The sequence below is a fragment of the Oryzias melastigma genome, linkage group LG24 (assembly GCF_002922805.2).
Source record: "Oryzias melastigma strain HK-1 linkage group LG24, ASM292280v2, whole genome shotgun sequence".
In the NCBI taxonomy this organism is placed as follows: Eukaryota; Metazoa; Chordata; class Actinopteri; order Beloniformes; family Adrianichthyidae; genus Oryzias; species Oryzias melastigma.
This window is the reverse complement of record NC_050535.1, coordinates 21,574,315-21,592,820: the sequence shown is the minus strand read 5'-3', so window position 1 is coordinate 21,592,820 and position 18,506 is coordinate 21,574,315. Positions and strand designations below refer to the sequence as shown.

Genomic DNA, 18,506 nt, shown 5'->3' with positions numbered 1-18,506 from the left:
CGTCGTCACTCGTGAAGATTTGTTCTTAGAGAACAGCTTCTCAAAGCTCTTTCGAAGGTCTTTGACTTGCAGGTGTTTCTCAGAGGAACATCAAGAGAGGATCAGGAGTTTTCCCGGTTGAACAATGATGCATGGTGACGTCACATGGGGTCATTTGTCTCGTCAGACTCACGTGTGATGAGCACATCAGACGTGAAAGCGCGTGCTGTTTGTTAACGTCACCAGGTGAATCGTCAGGCAGTGACGTCATTCACGCAGACCGCAGCCACGGGGAACTTCGCACGCGCATGCGCACGAGCCTGCCGTCAATCAGCGCTGAATGAAGCCGAGCTCGCGCTGTTCGCGCGTGTGAACGTCACGTGCACGTGAACATCAGTCGGAGGCGATTCTCCAACATTTCAGACTGATCCGGATGATCTAGTCTCCCCCGATGACAGAGAGCTCAGCTGGACTCTGGAGGAAGTTCAGACCCGGAACTTCTGGACTCGTTCAGGGCGGGAAACACCTGGATGTTCAAACAGGTAAACCTTTATTTTACCAGTGTGCTTTATAAAAACGGAGATATTTCTCCTTTTGTTCTCGTTCATAAAGTTACCGGAAGCAGTGAGGGACATTCCTGTGGGGAAGGAGATGGAGTGTCAGACTGATGCTTTTCTGGACACTCCAATCTCTAGAGCTGCAACATCTGGAAAAGATGCAGAAACCAGATAGTTGAGGGAGATGTGGGTCCATTTTCATTCAGGATTTGTCAAAAGCTGCTTTGTTATTTTGTGTCTGTGTTTGGAAGAATCTTTATTTGCTGCTTTCACAAATAGAATGAGCGTTGACTGCACATGTCCTGTGCAGCTTTTGACTTTGAGGAGGAAGAGCAGAACATCCCAAAAACTCTGCTGGGAAAGATGCTGGAACCAGGGGTGGACCTAGCATTTTTGAGGCCCAGGGGAATAATGACATGGGGCCCTCTGCAGTGGTTTTAATTTATTTAATTTTAGAAATCCTTACCTTAAACATTACCTGCTTTACTAGCAAACTTTTAGACAGTCAAGAATCTAAATGTTTTGATAAGTATTTAAAAGAGTCAAATCACATTTAAATGTCAAACAAATGTATTTTATTAACACTGTTTTCTTGGAAAAAAACATGACATTTATTGAATGTGTTAATATGACAGATTTTACCAAAGAAAGCAAAAGAAACAAAAATAGTGAAATAAAGGAAGCAAATAGTAACCCAACCATATGGATTGAAAAGATAAATATTTACAAAGTTAATCAATTTTTCTGCCCATCTCTTTGTCTTTTTTCTCCTTTTCTATCTTTTCTCATTCATTATTTTCTTTTTCTTCTTCTTGAGTTTCTTTGAATCTGTTCTTCATTTGGTCTGTTGTTTAATAGTCATGGTTTTCCAGCCCAAAAGCCTCATAAAAACAATCAGACACAACAAAAAAATCCCAATTTTTTAATCTGTGATTAATTTGCCAAAAACTTGCCAATTAATCTTGAAATAACGACTCTTACAACATTTTGAGAAACAAAAATGGGGAATGTTAGAAAAAAATCCACAAATAATGAAACCTGAGCACTTCTAGATCAACATAATAGCCTATCATGAGAGAAAGTGGAATTTGTTCATGATCCACATGAATTGAGCCTAAATTTACGAGATTTGAGTTTTGACCATTGACTGTATATAAGAACTGGACTGAGCAAGCCCCCCTCCTTCCGTGTTCCATATAGGAAGTACCACTGGGTTGCAAAAAGGCCAAAGTCCCATTGACTTACATTGAGAAACAGACAGTTATTTCTCAGTCATTTTATATCTCAGAATAATCATTCTTCCTCTGCTGCTTTCTGCTTAACTTCTTTTTCTAATCCTATTTTTTTTCAAAGATTTTTTTCCATTATCAGTTATTAGAGTTATAAATTGACCAATCAGATGGCTCAATAAGCGTTTGTGGGTCTGACGTCTAACGTCTGGGGGGTTTGATTGACAGATGACGGGTAGCCAATGGGAGCAGACTTCATCAATGGGTCCGTGAAGACCTTTTAACACCTACTTTACAATTCAACAATGTACCAATCATTGTCCTACTGTTGTTTTCCTCAATGGAATGTACCGATGCAGCAGTTTAAAACAACAAGAGGAGCATGCTGTCGACATTTTTAGATGAGGATTTACTCTGTAGAAATAGATTTCACTCTGAGGTTATGTGCTTTGGACTTTTTTGTTTGTTTAATGTTCATTTTTCACTTTTTTTATTGTAGCTTATAAATTATAAGTTGCATATATGCGCATAAAATCACCAACCAAAGATTCATCTTCTTCACCTTTCCAGCTTCCGCCTGAATTAGATGCAGCCGTCTGAGGACCGCGAGACAAACTTGAAAGGACCTGGTCGTATTTTCAAACAGAAAAAAGATCCAGCTGTTCTCTTGTTAGGATGGTTATTTATTTTAAATACCGCTGAACGCGCTTCTCACGTGCATCTGATCAGACTCTAACCTGGTAGCGCATGAGAAGTAACGCTGCGGCTCGCGCGAGATGGGGTGCGCAGTTCGGGCACGGCGTCACCCAAATGCTCCTTTTATCTCGACAAAAAGGAATAAATGTAAGTAAATCCAAAAGGACCGCTGACAGAATCAAATGTTGGAATGGTTCTCCCTCAAAGGCTTCAACAATGACTTGTACAATTCTCTCGAGCCGCTGACGCTGAAGTTGGCTTCCGATTCACAGCGAGGCGTTCCACTGTATTTTTCGAATGGCAATACCCGGTAAAGCCACAAGAGGGCAGCATCTGTAACTCATGGCAATACCCAGTAAAGCCACAAGAGGGCAGCATCTATTATTTGTGGCAATACCCAGTAAAGCCACAAGAGGGCAGCATCTGTGATTCTTGCCAATACCCAGTAGAACCACAGGAGAGCAGCATTTGTAACTCATGAGAATATCCAATAGAGCATACCCATATTTAGCATTTTCATGTGTGAAAGAATGTGTAAAACCCATAGACTGTATATAAGAATAATTATTATTTTTACAGTCAATGGTAAAACCGCAGATTGCATAAAATAACTGGATAAAAAAGTTTTTATTTTTATTTTTTACCCTTTGTTCATGTATAAACCTCATGGATAAAATGTTAGAAATGGGCATGCTATAAAAAAATGCTGGAGACAAAAAAAATAAAATAAAAAATTGGCAGAGGAAAGTCAACTCAAAATAAAAAATTTGCAATGCGTAGGTAAATTATTATTGTTTTGTTTAATATTTGAAATAGGCCACTTGAAAAAATGAGAAAAGTAGCCTAATTTAAAAAATATGATTTTTAAATGTTGTGTTTTCCATTTACATGCATGAGTAAACTGTACAAAATGATGTCAAGGTTAATTAATTGTTCAGTATTCAACAATATATGTTGGGTTCCATAGAACCCAGTGGCGGGCCGTCAGGGCCTGCAAGGCCTTCTCTGCTGGCCTAAAAATATCTGAATCACAGACTGATATTAATTATTTATTTCCGTGAATACGTATTCTATAATTCCAAATGCTCTGTCTTCGTCCTTTCATTGCTGTCTCCCTGGTTGCGCTGCTTCCAGACGTGTATTTTCCTATTTAAGCATTAACCAATCACATTGCAGCACCATTTGTTGCTAGGGTCAAAGAAATCTGCCTGAAGGCCTTCACAATCAGTTCTGCGGGCCCTGTAGCATACAGACCAAACTGTTGCTTCAACCAATCAGATCTGGAGGAGACCACGTGCTAGGCCAGCTAGAAGGCGCACGGAAACGTCATCATTTTCACGAGCTTTGATTGGACAGCTCGCAGCTCGCTCTGGTTCTGCGTTATGTGACGGACACAGGTGCCGAGGAGCGGCGTGTCGGGTTTGAAGATGTTACCAGTGGAAAGCGTCTCATCGTCTGATTTTTGGTGGAAAATGAATGTCTGGGTAAAGTTGTGGCACAGTTTTGTCTGGCACGGGTAAAGGAGTTCCGGAGAGAAGCTGATACGAGGAAATCTACGAGGCCCCTGAACGCACCACGGGTGCGTGCAGCGCAAAATTTCCAGACACAGACCTTGATCGATCACAAAAACTGATGTTTGTCTCCCTCCTGGACCACGAGAGGCTTCAGGAATACCAGAACATTTCCCGCATGCAGCCTTTTCCAGCTTATCACAGCCACGGAACACTTTCCATCTGTGAAACGCATGGATTCTGCATGACAGAGTGATTGAAATCTTCTTGAGGAAAGAAAGGATGGATTTTGTGTTTAAATAATCTGGATTTTTGGTGAGTAAAATTTTGCTATCTCCCTACATAATATTGAAATTTTATCAGGTTATTTTTTTATGCTTTTGGTGTGTGTGTCGCAGTTGTACCTGCAGTAGAAGTTTTATTGCCATAAAATAGTTAATGAGGGTTGGGTTGATTCAGATGGAGCACTACTGAAGGCCTAGGTGTGAAATGCACGGCCTGCCACTGATAGAACCGTATTGTCACTTATGTCCAGCGCATTAAGTGAGCCGGTGCGCTCCGGTGCTGAGCACTGGGACTTCTCTCAAACACACGTTAGAGCACCGCCTCTTCTTGCCAAATTGGGACCGTCCAGTGCTCTCTTTGGACTTTCATGGGCAAATGAGTCCTGAAGCACTTGCTGGAAATCCCCCTTATGAAATCTAGTAGAGTACACAGTTTTTCTTTTTTTCACCTTCAAGTACGCTGTTCTAACAGGACAACACAAGCTCCTGATTATCCTTCCCCTCTGTCTCACTTATGGTGCAAAAAGAAGTAAACACATCCAGATAAAATAATCAAGAGAAAAACAGAGTAACACAACCAGACAACAACTCATGTAGACAAAAACCCATATTTAAAATCGAATTTACCAAGAAAAACCAAAGTAAAGGTACCCCACAATTCATAGCGCTTGACAGATAACAAGCCAAATTTGTACGTCAACGTCAGTGGGCATCTCTGCACCATGTTATCACTGGACAGAGGGAGTAACATCCCCGTATAAATGCCTTAGCTCCGGCGCCAAATGAGGCCAAATCTACCTTCAGTGACAGACCGAGTTTGTCTGAGTCGTGTTTTTAGGGCAGCTACAGTCCACAATCATGAGTAAGCTTATTGGCAGTTCACATCCCTCCTTCCACTGAAAGCAGCTCAGGAGAAGATGTCAATCAAATGCTCAAGGTGGGGGCCAGCGGGCACCACACGCTGTAGTTTGACGCGTCTGATTGGTCAGTTTTTAACTTGACTAACTCACGATAAGGACAATAAATATCCTGGAAAAAAAAACAATTTGCAAGAACTATGTATAAGGAAAATACACACTTGTTCAAAAAGGGTTATTCTGACAAATATAATCAGTAATAACATTTTATTTCTCTTTAGAAGTTTACAGGATTTGGGCTTCTTGGGAACTTCCTGTTTAGCACACACGGGGGGGGGTTGAGTGGTCTCGAGATTTCTACTCTACGCCGTCAAAAGAACGCGGGTGGAAACGGAGGCAGACTCTCAGGCTGACGCCTCACACAGCCAGGTAATGACCATTGACTGTATAAGAAATAACTGGACAGAGCAAGCCCCCCTACTTCCGTGTTCCATATAGGAAGTACCACTGGATTGCAAAAAGGCCAAAGTCCCATTGACTTACATTGAGAAACAGACAGTTATTTCTCAGTCATTTTATATGTCAGAATAATCATTCTTCCTGTGGGGTCGCTCTGCACTGGACCCTCCAGTCAGGATGAAGATTGCAGGATGGCAAAGGAAATGAGCAGAAGCAATCACCAGGACACAGAAATCTTTTAGAGCTCTTAGATTTGACATTTAATTTTAGACTCACACCGGCCAGCACACAGCATGGAGCTCTTCTCCCTCTCTCTCACTTGACAAATTCTCAGCCCTTTTATCTGCTGGAATCTACCAGCTCCCTTTATTGGGAGGGGTTTCAGCACTTCCCCCAGGTGAACTATTTGGTTAAACAGAACAGAAAGTAAGTAAACAATCAACACAAACTTAAAGTTACCATGGTTTTAAACAAAAACTACATACAACACCCAGAAACAAGTTAAATAAAACACCAAAACAAGTCTTTGATTCTGCTCCTCCTCCTCCTCTCAGATGGTTCAGTCCACTGGAAAGCAGTCAATCAGCCCCAGCTGATCCTCTTCTGGGTTGTCTCCTTGTGTGCACCCAAGTGAACATCCTGTAGAGGTCAGCCTTGGACACAGTGAGGTTGGTGGAACAGAATCCTCACATTTCCTCCCCCCTTCAGAAGACTCTCCAACCACGTTGCGAGAAAGGAAGTCAGCCACTGGATTGTCCTTACCTGGTCAATACACCACGGAGAACTTATAGGGCTGGAGGGACAGGAACCTGCTGTTTGTGTATTTCATCCGCTCCAACCACTGCAGTGCCTTATGGTCCGTCTCCAAGTTGAATCCTCTTCCAAGTAGATGATACTTGAAGGAGTCGATGGACCATTTTATGGCTAGACACTCCAGCTCCATCAACCGTCCCGGCGCTGGCTGTCCCACTGCGCTCCTCCCGGCCGTCGACCCCGCGCTGGCTGCTCCGCCGCGCTCCTCACGGCCGTCGACCACGCGCTGGCTGCTCTGCCGCGCCTCTTCCCGGAGGTCGACCACGCGCTGGCTGCTCCGCCTCCTCTCTGAGGTCGCTCATCTGGACCTGAAGTTGGCGCCACCTTGACTCCTGGCGTACTGACTCCTTGTCCCACCTTTCACCAAAGTCTGTTTGAAATTGTAGACATTGCTGTAGGAGGCCAGTCATCATCTCCATATCAAAAGGTATTAGGCGTGTTTGAGATCCCCAGGCGCTGCGCAGATCGCCTGGATTGCGATGCATGTTGGTTAGTTTCTTGCACAGACGTCAATTTTGCGCCGTCACGAAGTATCGCGAGAAAGGGGCGGGTTCAAGGCGCCTTCCTAAGCCAGCGCAGTCAGAAAATAGGTACTGCACTGGCTGCATGTCGCCTTGAGGACTACAAAACAATGCATTGTGGGAAATTGTGACCACACAGTTCTTGTAGTTCCTTGTGAAATAACTGGCGCTAAATGAAGGACATCGGTGTATTTTTTTACTTTTTCTGGAAGGTAGTGAATCACTGATGAAAAAATAAACAATATTTCAAATAATCTGTGGTTATATTTGTTATTGTTGCTTCTAAAACTAAACTTAATTTAATTTATTTATTTGGGACAGTGCACATGTAATGAATCCCGCAACTATTTTATTAACAGTTTTACTCTAAAATATGTTTAAAAATAACAGACACAACAACAACAACCCCCCCCACCACCACCACCACCACCACCACCACCACCAGATGATGACAATAATAATAATTATCAATTTCATTTGAAGCACTTTTCTCGTCACTTCAGCAAATTGTTGTAGAGATGGACTAAAAATACCTATTGGTGCGATACCTTATTCCTGCTACGAGATGGGGCCAAATCCTCCATTTGTTTTAATACACTCATCCATTTCATTTCTTTTGTGCACCTATGATTTTTTAGACCTTTTCCAGTTGTAGTCTTCAATATAGCATGTCGCTCTTTTGACCGGGTTCACCTATACCCCGCTTAGCAGCGCAGTGGATAATAAATATTGCTAACCTTGGCGTGTGGAAGGGTTAAAAGCATTAAAATTATGGAGCTGTTAAAAGCAATTAAAAGTGTTAAAATTACTGTACGAATAAATAAATAAATAAAAATAGTTAGTCGTTGAGACGCCCCCTCTTGTCCCCGCAGCTGCATTGAAAAGTCTTATCGGTGCGAAGGCCTCCCTGGGCCTTTCAGTGGAGCATAGCAGAGAGCGCAGGCGGTTGCTGAAGTTGCTCCTTTGGGCGGCAAACACTCCGTGTAGAGGGTGACCAGTGTTCCTCATTATGCTCCCCAGCTCGGTCAGCGTCCTCCGCTCCCCCTCTGCCGTCTCCATGGCTTACGCATGTGACCTGTGACCCATTGCCGGGTTGAATCTTCCTCAGATTATTTTCCAACACTTCAGAACTGATATCCTACTAGGAACACTGAGTAATCTCCCTCCAGCGTAATATATCATCTTGATTCCTGCAACTATGAAGCCATGCTAGGAAAAAAACAAATGCCTTCTTTAAATGTTTTCTAAAAGGCTTTCACTGGAGGTCAACAAATATATTCACGTCTGAGCTCTTCCTTTCCACATAGCTAGAATTCTAGATGTCTAATACATGGCCTCCCCCCAGACACATCTCTTTACACCACCTTAATGGATGATTGTCTTCACGCAACTTCATTCCATAACTAACCTGTTATTCTAAAACTCTTTTTTTTTTTTTCTTTTTTTTTAGCAGGCGTGTTTGTGATTAAGTAGAATGAATGCTAGGGCGGGCTAAAAATTTGTTTTTAAACAAAACTGATGCTTTTTATATTTTTATATTAGGTTACCTAAATGTTGTTGAATACTTTTAAGGTATGGTTCACTTTTAGATTTTGTCATTAAAGCGTTTATGAAGGCACTGTTACATTAACCCACATGGAGCTGCAGACCAGTTGAAACCAGTTAGATCGGTGCTTCAAGGGACCTAATTACTACTTTTTCACTGACAAACAAAGCCATAAATGTCCTTGCTGGCAGGAGCAGGACATGTCAATCATTTCTACTCTGTTCAGTACTTTGAAGTTATAGCCATTCCTTCTGTCTTTCCTGTGATAGTGGGCGGGCTCATATAAGACCGCTGATGGGGCAAGCATGAGACCATGCACTGCGCAGCGCTCGAATGTCAGGCTGGATTTCACAGCAGGTGCGGGGAGGGGGCGCAGCCTGCTCGGGACTCCTGAACTTTGATAGTTAATTTTCATAGAGACAATAATAAAAAAAGTCCCCTATTTTTCCAATATCTTGGGTTAATGGGGGACAGCCTTCAAACTCCGTCACAGAGACACAGAAACACAGCAGAAGTGGCTGTCATCCAGACATCCCTCTGAGTGAGATAAAACCCCCGGTAACCAGAAAATCTTTGAAGGATTTCATTTTTTGTAGATTTTTGTAGAACTCCTCACAATGATCTGCACATATTTGTAATCATTGATACTTTATTTATATAAATGTTTTTCATAATGAAGAAAAATGCTTTTTTTGTGTTTGATACCTGATTTTCTGAATTTTGGTAATTGATCTGCATATGCTAAAATAAAGTCTGAAATAGTGTTATGTCTTTTTACATAGTCATGTGAGTTATCGTTACTCAAGGATTCTTAATGACCTGTATCTGTGATGGTGAGGTATAAATATCTGGTGTAAGTTATAAAATAATAATAATTCATGTAAAGAAAATGGTAATGTTTATGTTTGCCACAGTGGATCAGGGAATGTAAAAAGAGGATGAGCAGCAGCAGCAGCCAGGACTCCCCGACAGTTTGGCTGATTGATGAAATCTGCCCGCTGGGTTTTCCATCAGGCGCTGATGGAAATTATGCATTTCAACATTTATTCTTTGACTTTATATTTCACCAACTTCTGACTTTTGTGTGGAGCTGTGTATAGCTCAGGAGTCACAAGATTTTGTTAATTCCTTGTCAGAAGACTATAATGACTATGTAGACTATGGTGTTAGAACGTTTGGTCTATTCTGTGCACAGCATCATCATCTGCCCAGCAACAGAGCTTATTTGTTCTACTCCTTCAAAAGTTGAAGTCTCCTCCTAAAATGCCAGAGAATCTGCAGACCTCTAATGTATCTATTTTTACTCTGTTGAATAAAAACTCTCGCCGCAGAGACCCCCAAAGCCAGAGAGCAGGGGGGGCAAAGGAGCACAGAGAGTGCAGGCTCCAGCCCAGTCAGAAAAGCAGTACCAGGGGGTACCAGCCCTGGCGGGAGGTCCAGGGGAGGAGAGGGATGTCCAAGAGAAGTTGGGATCCCCAAAGAGTGTTGTAAACGTGGCCTAACCAGGCTCACCCACTGCTAGAATTTTGGATTAAAACAGCGGTCAAGGGCAAGGACCAGAACCCACACCACAGAGGCACAGACATCCCCGGGCTCAGATATGTGATGATAGTCATGGTTTACCCAGAAAACTCAGGGATCCCTCTCCCTCCGTAGAGAGAGGGTCACCTGGCCCAGGAGGCCCGCACCCAAGGGACACAGACCCCACTGCCAAGGGCCTGGTTCCCTTTTCCAGGGATGGGGTAGGGGACAGAAGATCAGAGATCCCACCTTCCCTGAATAATGTGTGTTGGGGTGTACATTTTAAGGCATACCACTGTCCTTGGTTTGTTTACATTGAAAGTGGTGTCATCTTGACCCCACAAGACAGTGCGCTGAACTTTGATCATTGATTTGAGTTTCATTAATGTCCATGACAGACGTAAAATCCTGTCCACTTTTGTCCAGATTCATCATGGAAGGAATCAGACATATCTGGTTGGAATCATCTGGACCCCACAGAGAGCAGAAGGGTTAAAGTTCCTTCTTTAAGATCAAATTAGTCTTTTAAAACTTATCTTGCAAACAGTACTGGCTTTTCAATGAACATCAAATGTCCATGAACCTCATCTGAGAAACTTTTTTGAAGTCAGAAGTTGCTGCACAAGACTTTTGTGACAGTCTTTTCTTCCATGCTGATATATTGTAGTCTGGCCAATAGAAATCAGCAGTTTCAGTGTCTAATTCCTCACAACCCTGAATCCTTTCAACACAGTTCAATACTTTTCAGTGGTTCAGAAGGCTTTGGTTTCTCCACTACTTAAAACTGCTGACCTATACCACAAAATGACTATTAAAGCACATAACCTCAGAAGTCACATCAGTAAATTGTATCTTTGAGAATGGCACTGAACTTTTGCCCCCTACAGGTACAGACATGGGAATTGCATGACAGGCCTTGTCTAGAGACCCATGCTAAATAAAGCTTAAGAACCCCCAGAGGAAAAGATAACAAAGGAGCAGAGGCAATGAAAGTGTAGAATCCCATTTATTTGTCAGTTGCCGGCGGCGTCGGACACAGTCTGGTTGCCGGCGGCGGCGGACACTATTCCGTTAGTCTGATCAACAAACTGCAGTTTTCCCAATGATTCCTCAGCTTCCACCTCATTGGTTTCCAGTTGAACTAAAAAAGAAAATGATTAGTTCTCCTTTTTATTAAACCTTACAATTTCTAAACCAGCCATCTTACCTTTTTTTAATATGTCTGTCCAACCTGGAATCCATTGACTGAGCAAGTCCAAGGTTGCTTCTCAAAGTAAACTCTAGGATAAGCAGGTTGTCATTCTTCATGCAAGCAGTTTATGTACTTTTAACTATTGCATTTTGTTTACCCGATTTCCTTTGAAGCTGTACATTCTCTGCTATTTTATTCTGTTTCTCAACTTGCAAGCTCCAACCTGAAAACAAAATCAATTTAGCTCAACTGAATACTAGTGATGTGACGTTCTGTATCGAGGCTCCGAGGCGTGTGTCGAGTAGTGTAGGAGGAGCTTCCGTGAAGCATGTATCGAGGCTTGCTTCATCTAGGGGAGGAGCTGAGAACGATGACGTCTGAAGCTTCGCTGCCCGGCTGTACCACGTGACTAATTCATCAAGTGGTTCAGGTTGTGTCGCCAGTCTCGACAGCGGCACGAATCCTTCAGGCTCCATTCAGAGAGACACATGAGATTTGGGGGAAACTGTTGTTTAATTAATAATAATTAAAAACATTGTTTCATAAACAATAATCACTCGTCATATCTCGGTGTTACAAAAGTGCGATCATTATCCACAGTGGTCCTTAATTCATTGCTGGAGTAACATTCTTAAAAAAAAATGGATGGGCAACATCTGTGAAAGATTCCTCTTTATATTAATTTAGAATACCGGTAATTATAGACGTCTTATGGGTGTAAACCCCCAGTTTAATTTCGTGATGAGACGTTCTGTATTGAAGCTTCACGGCAGGTGCAGAGGAGGGAGGAGGAGTTTCTCGGTACGCAGCGGCTCCTCGCCAGTTTTGACGCCGTCATGGATCCTGCAGGCTCCATTCATAATGCAGGTGTTTGATGGAGAGTTACGATTGGTGAGTTTAGAGATAGTTCGGACTGAGGTAGAGATAGTTTGGAGAAAGTCTGGAAATTTAGAGGAATAATAATAAAATGACTAATGAAACAAATATTCTGTCCCTTCAAACACTGATCTGATTTGAATGTTAATAGGATCATTGTCCAAAGTCTTCATCCTGTGACATTGCTTTTTCATGTATATATGTTTAAGGAAAAACATGTTTATTTAAATTTTTTTTTAATTGAAGCACCTGTTTCACACTTTAGAAGAGACCCCCCCCCCAATTTACTGGTTTAGCACCAGCACACATTAAATCCACCTATACTTTTACGTCACTTTAATTTATCATTTTTATAATTTTATAGTTTTTCTTTGAGGTTTTGAAAAAATAATCTTGTTTAGATTTATTTTTATCAATTCATAAACAAACACACACAGTGAAAGTTTACAGCAATTGACATGTTTTGTGAACTACTTTATTTCACCGACATGTTTGTACATGGGTTTTTCTTTTTCAAAATGCCACAGATCAAATTTTGCTGTTATTTTTTGTGTCCACTAGATGTCCTACTAGAGCAAATGAAGCTCATGAAGCATTGCTCTTTAGTGAACCAATTTAGACAAAAGCTTCGGTGCTTCAAGAAAGCTTCATTTGCACATCACTACTGAATACATTTCTGAAACATTCAGTATCTACAAACAAACTACTTTGTCTTTAAAGTGTAAGAAAACCTTTTGACATACCTTTGCTAACGCAAAGCGCCAGAACAAAAAGAGCCACAAATGAATCAGCTCCCATCTTGACAGACACTGAATGAACTTCAACAACCAAGAGGAGCTTAAGAAAGCTCCTCCTCCAGCTCACACAGCTGCTGTTCATTACATCTAATTGTTTTTCTCCTCAGACCAACTTAACAGACATGACAAACAAGTGATGAAAACGCTAAAAACTCATGTATATCATATCAGTTATTTCTTATAGAAATAAATATAACCTAAATAAAATCACACTTAAAACAAGTTTTACTGCTTTTAATCTTTTGCATAAAAATTTGAAAGAAAAAAAAATTGTATTCATTATTTAATTGATCAATATAGTCCACTCTGAAGGAAATAACCTCTTTTGAAACCAACATGTTTTCCGTAAATCTCACTGAGGATTTACAAGCTCCTTAGAATGTATTTGTGCTGAAAAACAGAAAGTCTGGTCTACATTTTTATATAAATCACAAAATTCTAAGGGATGTAAATCTGTTTCAGCATCTTTGTGTTCCAGTAATGCATGTTCAGCAAGGACCAGAGAAAGAGATTCAATGATGGCTTTGGCATATTGGATGTTTAAAGAGTAATTTCTGACTGTAAACCACCCTATTGATTAAAATACTTACACAATGAATGACATTCCTCCTTCCATTCATCTTTTTTTTGAAACCCATCGAGATCACAGGGTTGCTGGAACCTATCCCAACCACTACTGTCGACAGCCTCACCATTTTTAGTTTTTTATTGCTAGTATGAGCTAGATTTCGTGATTGATTAGATTTTTCTCAAGCCCTTGGTGGTCCCAAACCCAGCAGAACTCTGACATCTGAAGAAATGACGCGCCAAAAATTCATGTCTGTGAGTTTATAAAGATGTTCATTTAGTCAGCAATGTATGCTCAGGTCGACCAAGCGTTAGCATTAGCCGTCCTATGGGAAATTCCATTAAATGTTAGCATCAAGCTAGCGGACTTTAGCTTTATGTGCTAAATCAATTACTATTTTCTTGAATCAATTGATCTCTTACCTAGCCCTAATCCTTGGACTGTTTTTATACTTTTTGCTACAAATGATTTTAATTACGTTTGGCAAAAAGGTTTTTGTATTTCTTCAAAGCGCTTTGAAGTTCTTACACAGATGGAATTGTCTTGTCTTCATTTTTATTTTTTCATTCCACCACATCTAAAGGTGCATTCACACCAAACACGATTCACACGGTGGAGGCGGACAGTTTCAATGTAAAGTCAATGGAACAGTCGCAATATGAGGCCATCTGAAGTACCATGTTGCGATTTGAGTGGCGGGGGTGACGCGGAGGACTGCCAGCAGCTCGATTTTAGCGACAAGTTGTGAATCAAGCGGCGCAGCCAAAATTTAAATACCTGAAGTTTGACAGGTCACTGTGTTGCATCTACCAATCAGGAACTCAGCTTTGGGCACGTGACGTTTTCAGTGACTTGATCAGCAGATAAAATATTAATCCAAAGCGAGAGTTTTTGTCCTGAACTTCCATCTATTTCATTAACCCCTTGGAGCAGCAAGGTTCTCAGAGCTCATCTGGATACTTTGGGGTGAAGGCGGGATAAACTCTGGACAGATCGCAGCTTTTGCTCACTCTCTTGACATGTCGGCAGACAGAAAGGCGCTGTGGGGTGCAGAGGCTGCCGGCTCGGGGCTCATCGAGACATTAAAAAAAGGAAAAAAGTCTCCTAATACTATATTTTCCCCCTCGGGTTAATTTTAGACAGAGAGCCTTCAAGGCCAGACACAGAGACACAGAAACACAGTGGAAGTGGCTGTCATGCAGACACAGCCCCCTGTACCTGGAAAATCTTTGAATAATAATCATATAAACCCAAACATGGAGACATGATTACTGATGTTTTTGTAGAACTCTTCACAGCAAATGAACCTGGTTCCTCGACATTATATGTGTCTTCCATTCATTCTAAGTGAGATATCCACAGACACCGTTCCTTATAGCGATCATCCTAAAACATTAGCTGGTAGCTCCTCCCACATGCGGCATCAAGCTCAGGAGCACATTTTTTGACAGGTGACGAGCAGTGAATTCCTCATGCAACAAAAGAGGGGCGGGGCATGCAAATGAATCGTGTAAATGGCGTTCGTCGTGAATGCACCTTTAAAGTTCTCAGTTTAAGCGACGTGATAACGACGGCAAACAATCTTGAATCTGTTTGTCTGGATGAATCAGAATGGAGTGAAGCAGCGAGCTACAATATTTTTTTAATGTCATTTTTGCAATTTTTATTTAATTGCCTATTTCAACTCATTCTGTGCAATGTTTTTGTCAAGTCGCTCAGTTTTTCTCTTGTTTGTGTCTTCTTGATTGACGTATAAAAAATGTTTGGAAACAGCAGAAATCTGCTCCTTCCTCCCGAGGATGCTCAAACATTCACATCAGAATCCACATAAACCAAAGATGTTTAGTGCAGCTGACAGCATTAAGTGGCACTAATCTCTGTCAGGACATCACTAAACCCGTTTTACATGAAGATGTGGAAGTTTGTTTACAATAAAGCAGCAGAAATCTCTGAGCTTTTGCAGACTTTGTCTTCCGGTTGTCTAATTTTTGCATAATGCGTTACAGCAGAATTACATAATTTCCGATTTCCTGCGTCCACCAAGCAAACAACACATGAGCAAAGGATTCCTATGCTGATGCTTTATTGAGAAGAGTCATTAGAAGTGGAGATGTGCAGTAGAAAAAGTGTCAGCTGACATGTACACCGCTGTCTTAAAAATTGAAGGTGAACCATCACAAAGTCAACAATCCTAAATAATAAAACAACCATAAAAACTTTATCTGACAATGAAAAAATAAGAATAAAAAATGAAGCATATTTTCCAGGACAGGTGTTGCTGTGAAATGCAAAATAATTACTGTAGGTCCTTGCATTTTTATTGCATATTTGACACTTGTGTCACTAAAATCAACACAACAACTGATACAAACACACACTTTTGTCCAGGAAAAACAGGATCCTCTGGACTCTGAAAACTTTAAAGACATGATTTAATCACTGATTTTTTAAATTTTATTTACAGCCTTATTTCCAGCTGATGTTGAGATGGAAGCCATCGTTTGAATCAGAAAGGTAATCGTCTTTATTGACGAGCTGATGAAAGGTGAGACAGTTTTCATGTCTAAATGACATTTTCCATGTTTCCATAGCAACAAGCATGAATGCATCTGCTGATCTAAGTATGTGTTCATCTTGGGACAGATTTTGGTCCTGGGTTAGACTTAACATGTGCAGGCCTCTCGTTGTCAGACTGCTGTCTTTTTTAAAGATATTATTTATTCATAAACTGGCCATGTGTTTGAGAAATATGCAGAAGTTCAAGGACAGAAACATAAATTCATTCGGCGTGACTTTCCATTCTGCCTCAAGGTGGCGCCCTCACTGAAGTTCACATCCATGTCGGATTTCTTCACTGATGTGATTCACACTTGCAAAGCAAATCCAAACTTCTGTGCAATCTGCTGTGTTTTCACGCAAACTTCAAAGGAGACGTTTAGGGAGATTCACAAAAAAAAAAACTGTATAGGCTCCTTATTTCGCTAAAATACATTTCACTTCTTCCCACAAAGGTATGTTTGGTGTTTTTTTTAAACATTCTAAATGGGATCCCACCAAATTCTAAACTGTGTTTTTCAATACATAGTAAAACAAAGTTTGTGAAGTGTTTGTCATACACAGTTTAATGAAGGTTCAGGCCCAGTCCAAATTCTTCCCCTCCATTTGAAGGGCATTTCAGTGAAAGTGCGTCTGGAATTATTATTTTTTATTTAAATCCGACCCTCCAAGTGTAGAGATATAAATCTTCCATCGTGAGGGTAAACCACGTCCCGCTGAGAAGCACTTTTCTTCACGTGGGTGTGATCAGAACCACAGAAGTTTACATTTAAATATAAGTGAGATTATGACTTTTTGTTGTGACATGGCCTTTTTAAAGTCATAAAACCACTGTTATGTATATTCAAGCACTGGAAGCTCCACGCTAACGCTAGTGAACCGGTGATTATTGATGACGTCATGACATGAAAGTGACGTCTGAAACATGAGACACTTTTTTTTCATAACTTTTTGATTGGAGGGATCAATGAAGGGGAAGAAAGAAGGGAAGAATTCAGATTTGGCCTTAGACTCTTTTTGGAACTCATGCAGTTACACAGAAGCTTCTTTTAAACCTTTTTTTTATTAGAAGATTAAAAACATCCTGTACCTGGACTGAGTTGTGTTGTAAATTTAAGTGACACAACAGGGAATAAAAAACTTGCAGGTCTTGTTTCCTCCATGACATTACATTAAATTTTAGCCCATGTTTTTCATAAAGGTGCCTCATTTAATAGAGGATGGAAGATTAGTAAAAAAAAAAAAAGGTTCAGGTTTGGACTTTATTTGTTTAGGCTTTGGGTTGATTATGTTTGAATCTACATCCAATAGAAACATTATGACTGTAAAACGTCCTGAGACTGCAGAATCAGCCCACATCATCAGCCTCCCACTGCTGTGCTTCACAGAGAGTTTCATCATGGGCATTTAAGTTCAATGTGTCAGAACAACGTTCTACAACCCCTTACTCTTTAAATAGAAAAGGGTTCTCGCTTCCATCCCTCCTAACAAAGCTGAATGTATTCAGCCGTCTTCTCATTATTACATCACAGAGTTTATAAATGAATAAGTTAAAGATCTGAAACGGCGTTTGAAGTTTTTGGTTTATGAGCATGACACAAAGTGTTGTTGAGGTAAATATGCTAGAATGCCTTCTTTCAAGACTTTTTACAAATACACATGAATATAAACACAACTGGGGGGGGGGTCTTTCTGTGGAAAACTATGGAGAATACAATTTGATCTCATAAATGATCCTTTTCTGTTGATTCCTCTCTGGACATATTATATTAATGACTGATGCACTTTATTTAAAGACCCACTCTAATCCTTTTTTAAAACTGATTATTAGGCAAAATAAAAAATAAAAAGCAGTGTTGTTTTCCAGGAAACAGTTTCTGCAGAGTGACAGAGGTTCATGAGAATTTCACTTCTGAGTTGTGGACGGGACAGTTGGCACAGAACAACCCCGTCCTCCCATCCCTGTTTCTGAGAGCTCTCTGTTCACACTGTACGCTGAAGCGACGCGGAGCAGAATGAACGCTCTCTCCTGCAATTCACACCTGACACGTATTTTTCCGCGACGGTCAACAGGTTCTTCTGCTAGAGCATTTTTTGTTTTCCCATCATGGGTGAGTTAATTATCTAAAAATATGAGCCCATGTTTCTGCTAAGAAGAAGCAAGTAGTTAGTAGACCTACACTTCTTTAATTTATCTGTTGTTCAGACACAGAGAGAAGTGTGTGTTGTGATTGTGTGTCTATTTTCCTCTCTTTAGTCTGTATAGATACAAAAATATTATCGCATTTGTCAATTGTGGTGTTTTATTTAAGGTTGGGTTGATAAAATCGATCTGAATCTATTTTAAGCTTAATACATCAATAATTAGTTCATAAAAATATAAATCGGTTTAGCACATAAAGCTAAAGTCTGCTAGCTTGATGCTAACATTTAATGGAATCTCCCATAGAACGGCTAATGCTAACGCTCAGTCGACCTAAATATTCATTGCTGACTAAATGAACATCTTAATAAACTCACAGACATGAATTTTACAAACTCTTT

General features: G+C 40.7%; 1 long non-coding RNA gene across 1 annotated transcript; it reads right to left on the bottom strand.

Annotated features, from left to right (window-relative positions):
- Positions 1–10,960: 10,960 nt before the first annotated feature.
- Positions 10,961–12,920, bottom strand: LOC112158447. The gene is made up of 4 exons (XR_002921311.2): positions 12,785–12,920; positions 11,323–11,388; positions 11,181–11,253; positions 10,961–11,114 (listed from the first exon to the last, which is right to left on the bottom strand). It is a non-coding gene; the product is annotated as an uncharacterized LOC112158447 (long non-coding RNA).
- Between the last annotated feature and the right edge of the window lie 5,586 nt (positions 12,921–18,506).